Raw genomic sequence first — 13,291 nt, 5'->3', positions numbered from 1 at the left:
AGGAAGAGTATACAGCAGAGCAATTGGAGATCAGAATTTGAAGTACAACCAAACTGGCAGTGAGTTTACCTTTTTATTTCTTCTAGTAACCACGGGCCTAGACTCAACTCATCCTGAAATTTGGAAGTGGGCATCAGCAATGGATAGCAGCAGCAGCTTGACAAAGAAACACTCAAAATTAGGGGTATCCTGTCAGCAGGAGTGTCACAGCAGGAGATCCACAATTCTGCAACTCTGAGTGAGGAAACTTTCCTGTGTCAGGATCTGGGGTCCCATATAGGTTGGACAAACCCATTTCCCTTTCTTCTGTCTGTGCTGTTCCTTGACCCTGGATGAGGGTGTAGTAATGTAAGGTGCATATAAGAGAAGGACAACTAAATTTCCAGCTTTCTGGCAGAAAGTACTGGGGATATCAATGAAAAGGGAGAAATTTGGAGAGATGACCGCTAAAGTTGTTTATAAACTCTGGCTTACTCTTGAGCTTTGTATACATGGATCTGCCTAAATGTTAAACTAAAAGCTCTGGAAACTGAAATAAGACACAGACTACCACCAATCTTAGGCAACTGGGCGTAGCAAACACAGGACACATATAAATAGCATTTCAAAGGCTTTGAAAATGGAACTGACACTAAAACCACAACCCTCAAAAGCCTAGTTAGAATTTGTGGCCTGAATCCAACTGAGTCGATTGCCTTCTAAACCAAATACCAGCATTCTCCTAAGGATTTAATCAAGACCCAGACTACCATAACATAATACTTAAAATGTTACAATAGATCCAAAATTTGTCAGCATAGGGAGAACCAGGAAAATCTTAGCTGATATAAGAGACACCAATACCCACTTGATATAGAAGCCAGATTATCTGACAAGGACTTTAAAGCAGCTATTATGAAAAATGGTACAAAAAGTAAAGGCAAATTCTCTTGAAATGAATATAAAGATAGACATTATCAGCAAAGCAAGAGATTTCAAAACAAGAACCAAATAGATATTTTGGAACTAAAAATTAAAATATTGAAAATAAAGAAACTCAGTGGACAGGTTCAATAGCAGAATAGAGATAACAAAAGAATGGAATATAGATGATTAGAAATTATTCATTCCAAATATAAAGGAAAAATATAATTAAAAGTAAATGGGCATAATACCAGGGATTTGTGGATAATATCCAAAGTTTTCTGAAGTCTCAGAAGAAGAAGAATGGAGTCAGGTAAGAAAAAGAAAATTTGAAAAAAATAATGGCTTTACCTTCTTAACTTTGGTAAAAAATATAAACATATGGTTTTAATAAGCCCATTAACCCCAAACATGATAAACATTAAGAAATTTAGGTCCAGACATATCATAATCCAGACAAAATTTTTTGAAGTTGGCTAGAGAAAATGATGTACTATATATAAAAGAACAATAATTTGAATGATTGTGGACATCCCTCTAAAATAATGGTGATCAGAACAAAATGCAATATTTAAAAATGCTAAAAAGAATTGTCAATCTAGCAATCTTACCCAGTGAAAATACCTTTCAAGAATAAAAGTGAAATGAATACATTCTAAGGTGGAGAAAACTAGAATTCATTGTCTGAAGACTTGTTCTAAAATAACTGAGAGAAAAATATCCAAAAAAGGAGAGGATTTTTTTTTGGAAGTAGTCTTAAAACATTTGGAATAAAGTAAAAGAAACAGAGATGTTAACTAGTTAAACATAATAGACTGTATTTATCTTCAGTTTTTTAAGTATTTTTCAGAGTTGAAAGGAAAAATCGTAACATTTTCTGAAGGTGTTTTTAATGTATGTAGATATATTATATAGACCAATGTAATATAAAGAAGGGAAGGTAAAGGGATATCTAAGTTGGTAAATTTTCTACATTCCACTTGGTGTAGAAAAAGTTAATTCTAAGTAGGCCTTAAACAATTAAGAATGTGTACTATAATCTCTAGGACAATTACTAAAAAAATCATAAAAGAAATATAGTCCAAAACCAACAACAGATATGTTAAAATGGAATATGAGAGGAGTGGGAAGAGAAAGAAGAGACCTAATAGTCCAAAGAAACAGGGAAGGGGAAGGAAACAAATAACAAGAAACAAACAAACAAAAAAATGAAATGGTAACCCGAACGCATGCATATAGCTACAATCAATGTAAATGGTTTACACACACCAATTAAAAGACAGATTATCAGAGTGGATTTAATAAAAATGAACCACGGATAATAGTTAATTTTATGTGTTAATTTGACTGGCCCATAAGGTACTCAGTTATATGATCAAACATTATTTTTTATGTGTACAGGAGGGTGTTCTTGGATGAGAATAACATCAGAAACAGTAGACTGAATAATGCAGATTGCTCTCCCTGATGTGGGTGTGCTTTTCCCATTCAGTTAAAGGCCTGGATAGAACAAAAAGGCTGACCCTCTATGTAATCATAAGGTTACTAATCAGTTGACCTTACATTAAGGAGATTACCTAGCAGAACTAACTTAATCATATGACCCCTTTTAAGAAGTTCTAGCTATCTAGAGCCTGTTTGACTGGGATCCACTATCATATAGTGATTTTTTTTAAGATTTTATTTATTTATTCACGAGAGACACACACACACACAGAGGCAGAGACACAGGCAGAGTGAAAAGCAGGCTCCATGCAGGGAGCCCGATGTGGGACTCGATCCAGGGACTCAATCCTGGGACTCCAGGATCATGCCCTGGGCCAAAGGTAGGCGCTCAACCACTGAACCACCCAGATGTCCCACATATAGTGATTCTTAAGCACAAGGAATCTGGTTTAAAGCTTCTAAAGCTATTCTTTGTGACTAGCTCATTTATATGGAATAATTTCATTACTTGGAGAATATTTTATCTAATTAATCATCTTGACCGAGTAGGTTATCATTGTATACTTGCTGAATTAATGAATGAATGAGCTATACATCTGCATAATTCCATTTCCCATGTAAAAGGTTTTTATTTTTATTTTTAATTTAGGAGGCATTAGGGCACCCTGGTGAAAAATCCTGGAACCCTCACCAAATATAACAGGTGAGCTCTGTCCCATCCTTGGATAACTGCAAGTTCTTGGTAGTTTCTAATGAGCAACTCCAGCACAATTTTTCACATTCTGGCCTCTTTTTTTATGCTAGCTTTCATCTTGAATCCTGATTCTCCTTGTAACATCATTCACATGCACCTGAATATGCAGTTAAGAGTGCTCAGTGGATCCATCTGTGAATCATCATTTTGTATTCTGTGCTCACATCACTAGTCAACTGCAGATTTGAAATAACTAGGATAATGTTTAAAACACTCTTTGCAAACTCATTCAGCTTTGAATTTATGTACTTACCATTGTATTTTCTACAGGTACTTAAAATTAATCATTCACTACCTATATACACACTGGGAAATAGCAAGTCTGAGCGAGAAGGAAGCCATACACACAGTTTAGGCAATGAGGTTCAAATAGTGGCCAATCAAGGACAAAGGTTTTTTTTCCAGAGGTGTTGGAAGAGGCTTTAGGTTCTACCCTTCAAGGGAAGATCTTCAATAGCACTTGCTAAGAGAGGCCAAATATCCTCTGTGTCGAGCACACATTCTCACTCTCAAGAGAGGCATCTGTTTGACAGCAGAGAATCTGGCTGCCAGGTAATGACCAGGCTGTATTCACTATACAGAAAAAACAGCCTGGATAATTTCCATTCCTGCCAGGTAGAGATTTTTACAGTGGCCAGCCCCTAATGCTCCTGGCTCCAGAAAAGTTCCTGAAGTATATTCCTTATCTGGGGTCAGGTTATCCCAGAAGGAAAGCCTGAGCCAAGATTTCAAGTGCAAGTTATTTACTAAGGCAGTGCTCCCAGGAGAAACTGTTAATGGAGTTCAGGATAGGGAGGAAGAAGAACCAAAAAAGAGGGGGAACTATCAGGTGAAATTCCAGGCTCAGCCAGATTCCAGAAAAAGCTTTGGAGCTTAAATAGCAAGTCAGTTTGTCGTGTCTCTATGCAAAGGACTGGGCTTTCTATCTTTTTATCATACAGTCCATGAGTCACCCCAGGGAGACATAAACTCTGAGGCATTTCCAGCTCACTCCCCATGAGAGCAAAGTAGCTCCAGTAACCTCAGTGCAATCCTTTGAGAGATGTTAGGACAAAACACACAGAAGGTGGAGCACACACCAAGGTTATAGGGGATTGAGGGATCTGGCCAGGGTGCCAAGTGAACCATTTTATATATATATATATATATATCTTACTTCGTCGGTCTCTGGGTAAGTGCTCATCTATGTCCTACCTCTGCCTCCCACCTCTATGACTCTCTTTCTAGCTGTTTCTCAGAGAATCAGCCTATTGCTTATGTGGACTTTTAGGCAGGTAAGTGGGAAAGACTTCATACATTAAGACATGAACCAGTGCTGCAAGTTATCATAATTAATATAAGTAAAAACAGGTACAAAAGAACTTTGGTTCCAAGAACAAGTTCTTCACACAAACATTATGTTCATTAACGAGCTGTTCTGGGTGTTTTCTTTTTCTTTTCTTTTTTTATTGGAGTTCAATTCGCCAACATATAGCATAACAAGTTCTGGGTGTTTTCTAAAGACCTTGAAACAGAGTGCTTTGGAAGGCAGTGTGGTATGGCACATAAAAGAGCATAGGCTTCGGAATCATGAAGACAGAGTAGGCACCTATGACCTGGGTCCCGGAGTTATTCCCTGGCAATTATGTTACACGGCAAAAGGGGTTTTGCAGATACAAACAAGATAAAAAATGAGGTGATCTCAAGATAGGGAGATTTTCCTGGTGCACCAAACCTATCGGGGTGATTCCTCCCTGAGTCTCTAGATAAGATCCCAGTATGGCTCACATGCTGATTTCAGCCTGGTGAGACCCTCAGCAAAAAATTACAGTTGAGCCCACCCTTAATGTCTGACCTACAGAACTGTGAAAGAATAGATGAGTCTTGTTTTAAGCAGCTAAATTTGTGGTAATTTGTAATGCAGTAGAATGCTAATACATTATGGGCAGCCTGAGTGGCTCAGTGGTTTAGCACCTCCTTCAGCCCAGGGAGTGATCCTGGAGTCCCAGGATCGAGTCCCACGTTGGGCTCCCTGCATGGAGCCTGCTTCTCCCTCTGCCTGTGTCTCTGCCCACCCGCGCCCCCCCCCCACCCTTTCTCACTCTCTGTGTCTCAATAAATAAATAAATAAATAAATAAATAAATAAATCTTAAAAAAATACTAATACATTGTTTATTTTTTTTTCTAATACATTGTTTAAATTCTAACATTATTACTGCCAAAGTGCTGTAGTTGTGTATTAGTTTCCCCAAGGCTGCTGTAACAAAGTACCACATGTGGTAACTTAAAAGCCACAGAAACTTGATTTCTATAGGTTCAGAGTCCTTAAGTCTGAAATTAGAATCATAGAGCCAAAATCAAGATGTCACTGTGCTCCCTCTGGGAGCTCTCAGAGAATCCATCCCTTACTTCTTACATCTTCTGGTATTTCCTGGCTTCTAGCTGTATCACTTCAATCTCTGCTACTGTTTTTGTGATGTCTCCTTTTCCTTCTCCCCATTCCCCACCGTGTGTGTGTGTGTGTGTGTGTGTGTGTGTGTGTGAAAAATCTCCTTCCACTTTCCTAAGAATACATATCAGTGTACTTAGGAACTTTCTGGATAATCCAGAATAATGTCCCCATTTCAAGATCCAAAACTTAATCCTATCACATCTGGAAAGATTCTTCTCTATTGCATTATAAGGTAACATTCAGAGATTCCAGAGATTATATCATGGTATCTTTTGAGGGGCCATTTTTCAGTCTGCCACACACTATGAATAGTCATTCAAAATCTCTGTGGGTTTTGGTTTCTCCATTGAAAAAATGGGATGACATAGGACTATTTCAAGCAGTCAAGTGTCTGAAACATCTACTGTAACACCTAGGATGGAGCTGACACTCAATAAGGAACAATTTTTACTGGTAACAGGAAACTATGATAAGTGGGGACACAGGTATTTGAAGATTCAAGATGAAAAAAAAAATAGCATCATCTAACAAAGATACAGGCTCATCTCTCTTTAATCCGTTTTATGCTAGAAATTGTCCATTTATCAGCTGTGTGTCTGTTTTAGAAAATTGTCAAATGACTGCTGTCTTACTACCATTATAATTCAATTGGATTTCACTTTAACTCTGCAAATGTTCACTCATTCTGCTATGTGCAAGGAACTCTGCTGTTCACCAGGACATGCATATCTAAGCAGGACACAATCTGTGATTTAGTCAGCCTTACAATCCAGCAGGGAAATAAGAGTTTTCCATAAATACTTGCTTCACAGAGCACAATCTATATCCCAAATAAGTTAAATATTAACTTGGTTATTCTCCTTTTATGAGATTTGCATCCAAACTGGAAAACAAATAGCATGAACAAGAAAAAAAAGGACATTAGATAGAACTGTTAGATTCAGTCAATGAAATGGCAACACAACATAGTAGTCATAAATTGTTGTATGTGAATTTTCTATAATGTTACAAGTACACACTGTTCTAAGAAATATTTGAAAATAATTACAACCACAGGTTTCATTAACCAGCTGTCTAAGTCAAGCCTGCATGCCTCTGCATCTCACAGTAGGGTTGCCTTGGGCTAACTGGAACTCACAGAGAAACAACTGGATCCTGACCCTCGCTGAGTCCTGGGGAATGTTTTGTGAAAATTCAGGCATCCACAATAACATGAATGACTCTGAAATAATTTTTTGCTTTCAATATTTTTGTCATAAAACTATACTTGTGGTATTGCTGTCTATGTTGGCAGTAGTGTTTTAAGTCAACAGAATTTCCTATAAAACAAAACGAAAAGACAGTGACTCACTAATCTGTTTAAAGCAGACAAAACATTAGATAAAGCAACAGAAATTGTTCCAAGGTTTTATGTTTTCCCTTCTCTCTCTCTGTTTCGTTCCTTTTATCTTTTCCTTCTTCTTCCCTTTTTCCCCTTTGGTTTTTGTCCACTTAGATTTACTTCTGCAATTAAATTGGCCTCAAAAGGTTTCTGATACATAAGGTTACTGTCACTCTCGAAATATTCTAATGCGGTCTTTCCCCTCCCATCATCATCTGGTGTTCCATAGACATAAACAGAATATAGAATATAGGGACTGGGAAGAAAGTGCAATAAAATTAAAATTTATGCAGAGATTTTGTTGTTGTAGAAATCTTTATCTTTTTACAAGGGAGGCCAACTGCCAGCAAAAGCAACTGGCAAAATAGCACACAAGCTGGTAAGGTGTTGTATATCAATAGCTGAATTATGATTCTTTAAATCTGGGGGCTGGAAATACCTTATCTTCCCCATGCTAGGTTAACACCTCATGAAACAGACTTGAATAACAGTACATTCAATGTTCAAAAGGATTCTTTGTACATTTGTGGAATGATGCAACTTCCAAGTAGAGTATTTTTGAAACTGTACTGTTAAGCAAATTATTAGACTGTTACAGTAGACTTTCAGTGCTCCATATATTCCTGCTGATTTGTAGCTTCTACAGAACAAGCAATCCAGAGGATATAGAAAGGCAAATTTTAGAAAGAATAGCTTCTAACTTTTAACATGGACAGAGTAAATTATGCTTTCCTTCTTGAACAATAAAAGAGAAAGCCAGAAGCACTTTTCTATTGTTTATTTTTTGTTGCTATTCCCTGTCTAGACACAAATTCAGGATACCAGATGAGCATCTAAGACCTGACAAAGAAGTAGCAATTTGGTGGCCTTAAGCATGTCTGTGTATAGAGTCATTATAAAAGCTCCCCACACATTTTACTCACTACCACAACTACTTTATGGTTTAATGACGATCAAGGAAGGGCTCGTCCTGGGCTAGGAACAAACACAGAACCATGAAAGAACTGTTCTTCATGAAAGAGACACCTCACACTCACAGATTTCAGGCTCCTTTCCTTTGCCCTATCTTTTGTCCCTAGTCCTACCTGTAAAGATGCCAAGTAAGGCCAGGATTTAAAGAGTGTGATTAGAGATGTCAAAATTCATTTTCCAAAAACACTTTTCTTCATCAATAGGTGTTTTTATTTTCCCAAAGGGGTAAAAAGTCATTCACTTTGTTTTTCATATTTTTGAATAGAATCACTTGATGTAACAGTTAAGCAGTGCCTGTCTGCTAGTCAATATCATAATAAATAGGATTCCATTTTAAATAAACTATAATTTTGCCACCCTCTCAGGGGTGAGCAACAATAAAAGTGTGGGTGTCATACATTTGAAAAATGCAAAGGATCAGCTTTCACTGACTCAATCAGAAATCAAAATTTGCTTCCATAGCCTAGTGCCTATGAACTTCACTGACCTGCATCTAGATGGGGCAAAGTTCTATAACTTTCAGGTGGAAGGAGATCACCCAAACATGTTTCAGAAAATACTGTTTGCATTCTAATCTAAGAAGTAAACAGAGCTTTGGGTTTTGACAGATTCACCTCTGCAATGTGTTAGGAAAGAAGAATAGAAAAAGGGATGGGACTGATCCCCATCTCACTGCCTAATTTTGCCAAAGGGGAAACAGTCTGGGTGCCATACGTATGTGGCACATTACTTCTCTTTGTCCTTTCTAAAACAATGGTGTCTAAAAGCATGTTCTGTAGTCATAAAATTTCCCAGGTCAGTTTACAAAGAAAAAGGGATCTTCCAACCATAGCTTTGGATGTGGGTACTTGCTGCAGCAATGAATCTGAGAAGGTGACAGGTTACATAATGGGTTTGCAGTTATGATTGCACCTGGCCCTGGAAGGTCGCCATGCCACAAAAAGAGAGTATCAGCTCACTTGCACTGGTGAACAACAGGGGCTAGTGCTGCCTTTGCACACTTGATAAGCTGCCCTTGTCATTAGGGACACGGATTCAGCTGTTCCAGCTGTATATGCTTTTGTTTGTTCTTACTTGCTCACCATATATAATGATTTCCTCAGATATGCAAGAATACTTGGAGTTTGCTTTTATTTAGAAACTGTTTTTCTTTTGTATATGAATGATTTGTTGAGTATTCAATTATAGCTGAATTTGAAATGGTTGGGATCCAATTCTAATTGATTTCAGTGAAAATCAATAGAGTTTTCTAATCAAGCAAATAGAGCTGTATGAAGTTTAGTGCTGAATGACTAGTTAAAACTCTACCATTTTTACTCATGCCTAAATCAATAAGTAGTATTTCATTTTTAATGAATCTTTTTGCATCTTGAATTGAGGCATTTATAGCAGTTTGCTGACACTTGAATGATGTGTATTATTTTGTAAACCTGTACATCCAGGCCACATAGAAGCACTTAAAATGCAAAAATTATGAACAGAAGTACCCTGGAAGATTTTTAAATCTAAGGAACATTTTTTAGGGGAGGTCAACAAAACTAGGAGCTATTTGACATTAGGTGTTCAGACTGCCAGCTTATGGTAAACAAAGGAAGTTTAGCGTTGTTGGTTTTTTTTTTTTTTCTTAAATTCATAATATCATGATTACAGAGCATCACAGCAAAGAGGGTTAGGCTTCAGAAGATAACCAGACAAACCAGTTCTTAAGAGGGTGGCTGATTGGCTGCTTTGCTAAAGATAAATTTTTCCTCTTCCAAATATTCTGAAAAAAAAAAAGTAGACTAATAGCGAGAAGTGTAGTGATTTGCACATTATCCAAGCCATTGAGTTATTCCTGCCTGTCCTCATTCTGGTTCTTGATTTGCAGGCCAGCTATGCTCTGCAGCTGGAGCAAATTATATCAGAGAAGTGCTGATGTGACCACAAGTTGACAAAAGGACATGATTTCTAGTAGCAAAAAAGCAACTAGATTTTATGAAATTGTATCTAATAATGTTGTTTAACTCATGGATCCTGCATCTGACGCCTGCTTTTTATCCAGTCCTTTCAGCGGCCCTTTGTTAACAGTCACTCAGAAGAGGAAATAAAATGTAGCCATTGAAATAAAAATTGCTCTACTCTTTTTAATAGCTCAGCTGCAGGCTCTATTGTTTTATTTAATGGATTGTGTAACTGAAGTCTCTCCTCCTGATGATTCCCATTTGGCTTCTGAGTCCCCAAACTCTGTCAGAATCTTGGGGGTTCCAGAAAGGAGGGGAGTCTGGTGCTTTGCTTTTTCAGAATACAAGTGGATAGTAGTAGCACTAAGATTCTTTAAAATGTAATTCCCACTACGGACTCTACAGTACTATATGCAAGAAACAGAGCTTCCTCAACAAAAGTAACCAATATTATTAGACTGTCCCTAGATTCCACAATTCCAGTTCACGACAGAGAAGTTTGCTTGGCTTAAATATACAGAGACAGGTAGGGTTGGAGGCAGCGGCAAAGGGATGAAAAGGAAATAGAAGGACTGGAATAAACAATAAACAAACTGTCATCATTCTTGTCAAAATCACTGTTGTCCTCTAATTGATAGATGTATTCTCTGCCCTAGGTTCCCTGCAGCAGGTCCCTCTATCCTCCTGCCTGGCTAGCCATGCATGGCCAATGTACCAAAGCACACCTACAAGTCATGTGACTCACTGTGATTCTAAGGACTGTCACGTATATATCATATTTTAAATTTTAAAATGTTTTTTGGTTCGTTGGAGCAGTTACAATGTGTCTGGATTCTGCTGGAAGGATAACAGGTGATTTTAAAAATATGTAGTTTGCTTCTACTTTTTAAGCATAAATTGCATTATGGATATATTCAAAAGATCAAAGTTAACAAAAAGTGCCTCCTACATAAAAAAGGTGGTATAAAATACCAAGAGAAAGGATCGACCCCTCTGTTCCGTACTACTTATAAACATCTTAAACATGAATGAATTGCAGACTATTTACCTAAAATAAACTGTTATGCTATGGTTCTTGGAGAATCCTGCAAAAAGCTTTTATCATTTATTTTTTCCTGCTTTGATATGTTCCTACAAAGCAGGTTCATTGTTTTAGGAAGTAGAGGAGAAAGATTTGTTAAATCATGAAGTGCTAAGAATCCTTTCAGCTGAGGAAGATACACAATGTACAAAGCAGTTAAAACAAATCATACAGTATAACCTGTTAAGGATGTAATTGAGATACATGTAATCATTAACCTTGGAACAGACTGGGAATCCGTTAATGAATCAAATCAATACCCTCTCCACTGATCCATAATAATTTGAAAGAAATGAAAAATTTAACAGTTACTGTATGTGAGGTTATCGTGGGCTGCAATTAGCTAGCCTCCAGGAGATTATGTTACCTAGTTACCAGAAGGTAGGTATAATTTCCGTAGATGTTCTGGAAAGATTGTCATAAAGACAGGTGTCAGACATGGAAATGGGTCAGGAAAAGATATTTGGTATGGCCGAAACCTGGGTCATTTTTCTGTTATTTCATTCTGTACATCCTTCTTATAATATTTCCCACTTCCAGTTAATATGGATGTATTGCTGTGAAAAGACATTACAATTGAATTTTGTCAGTAAAAAAAAAAAAAAAGTGATTATCTCTTTTTATATCTTACTACCCATCTAGATTTCACATGAGATGGCAAAGAGGTCAAGGCAAAAATTCTACAGTTGGTAACAGAATAACACATGAGCTTTCTGCTGCAGGCAAGATCCTTGTGTATGAAAATATTTCGTGTTTGTACAACTCCCTCATCTTAACATTCCCAGCATGGCCATTATTGCCAGTGTAATTTTATAGAAGGATAGTAGGAAGAAATGAATGTCTTTTCTCTTCCGAATCCCCACATTCTTACGCCCCCATTTTACAAGTAGTATGTGGCACCCTACAAAATAGTGTGGGGAGAACAAAATGATCCCAGGGCCCATGGCTTTTACATACATTGCTTTTATGTAAATCTTAGAAGAAACAATCTGAGTATGTGAACTTCCATAGGCAAATCTCAATTTGGGGGAGATATAAAAAGAGATATTGCCATTCTCTAGGGAATCAGTAAATAAAACGGAGAACAGAATTTTAAAAAATGCATGTAAAATATATGCGTATGGAAATGTTAAGAGCCTTATTTTATAATGCCAAGGAGGGCACAAGATAAAAACTGTTGTCATTTGTTTCCAGGGAAAGCAGTCGGTGAGACCCAGGCACAGTAGGATAGTTAGTTAGCTACCACATGTAAAGCTGAGAGCAGATGGTGCCGTTGATATAGAGCGCAGGAATGTGCGTGTTTATGCGGGTGCGTTTCTGTGCGTGTGCGTGTGGAAACCAGCAAGGAGTTTGACACTGATGTACTCCATCAAGTCCAGTTATAAAGAACAAGTAGATAGAACAACATTCTGTGCATCTGGCAGCCTAACTAGCTCTGTCAATCTGTGGATACTGCTGACATTGTACTATAAGCTTCGATTCCATCTGTGTTGTTTATTTTGAGCTGGATTTACTGCACACTATGTGAATTGATGATGGCTAGAAGGTCCAAAAGATTCTGAGTCTGTTTAAAGTTCCAAGGTGTCAAATTACACAGGCTTGTGTCACGAACATTATGAAAGGGTAAGTGGAGAGGCAAACTGATTTCAGTATTTGTTAGACGTCCAAGAAAAATTGCCGAAAATATAGATGAAGAAGGTTTATGAAAACATCTAAAGAGTACATATGAACTCCTGCAATCAAATGTTTCTTTTTCAAGTTGTATTGTGTCATTTTAAAAAATTCAAAATATGTACAAACAAATAGACAAGTCAAATCAGCTCTCCACTCTGAGGTTGTGACATGCATATTATTCAAAACTTCCTGATCAGAACCATATAAAATTGCCAGAATAAAGGAACGGACTTGATGGTTTAGGGCTGCACCTGCCTTCTTTCTGAATCATTAGAACTGAGGAACAAGTATATTTCTATACATTTACTGTGAAGTGATTCTGTGACATTCTTTTCTTGCTTCAGTTTCTTTCTGTATAATAAGATATTTATAAATCTTTCTACTACACAGTTATGAAACAGGCTTTGCTGTCTTCACCAAGAAATCATTAAAGAGTTGAGAATACAATTTTTAATGAAAATTATATACATTTATATGAGGAAAAACAGCACTGTTTGATGTATGTCATCTATATCAAGGCTTTTGTTTATTTTCATTTTTGGTATAATGTGCAGCTGAATGCTATGTCTGTCTGTATAATGCCAGAACATTCCTATGAACATGAAGAAAAAAGATTTAATGATTCAGGTGTTACATAAGCATCTGCATATCTTATGTCATTCAATTCTTATAGCTGTTCTTGTCTGCTTGTATGGTGAGTAGCCCAGA

The sequence above is a fragment of the Vulpes lagopus genome, chromosome 4 (assembly GCF_018345385.1).
Source record: "Vulpes lagopus strain Blue_001 chromosome 4, ASM1834538v1, whole genome shotgun sequence".
Classification (NCBI taxonomy): Eukaryota; Metazoa; Chordata; class Mammalia; order Carnivora; family Canidae; genus Vulpes; species Vulpes lagopus.
Note: the sequence above shows the minus strand (reverse complement) of the source record.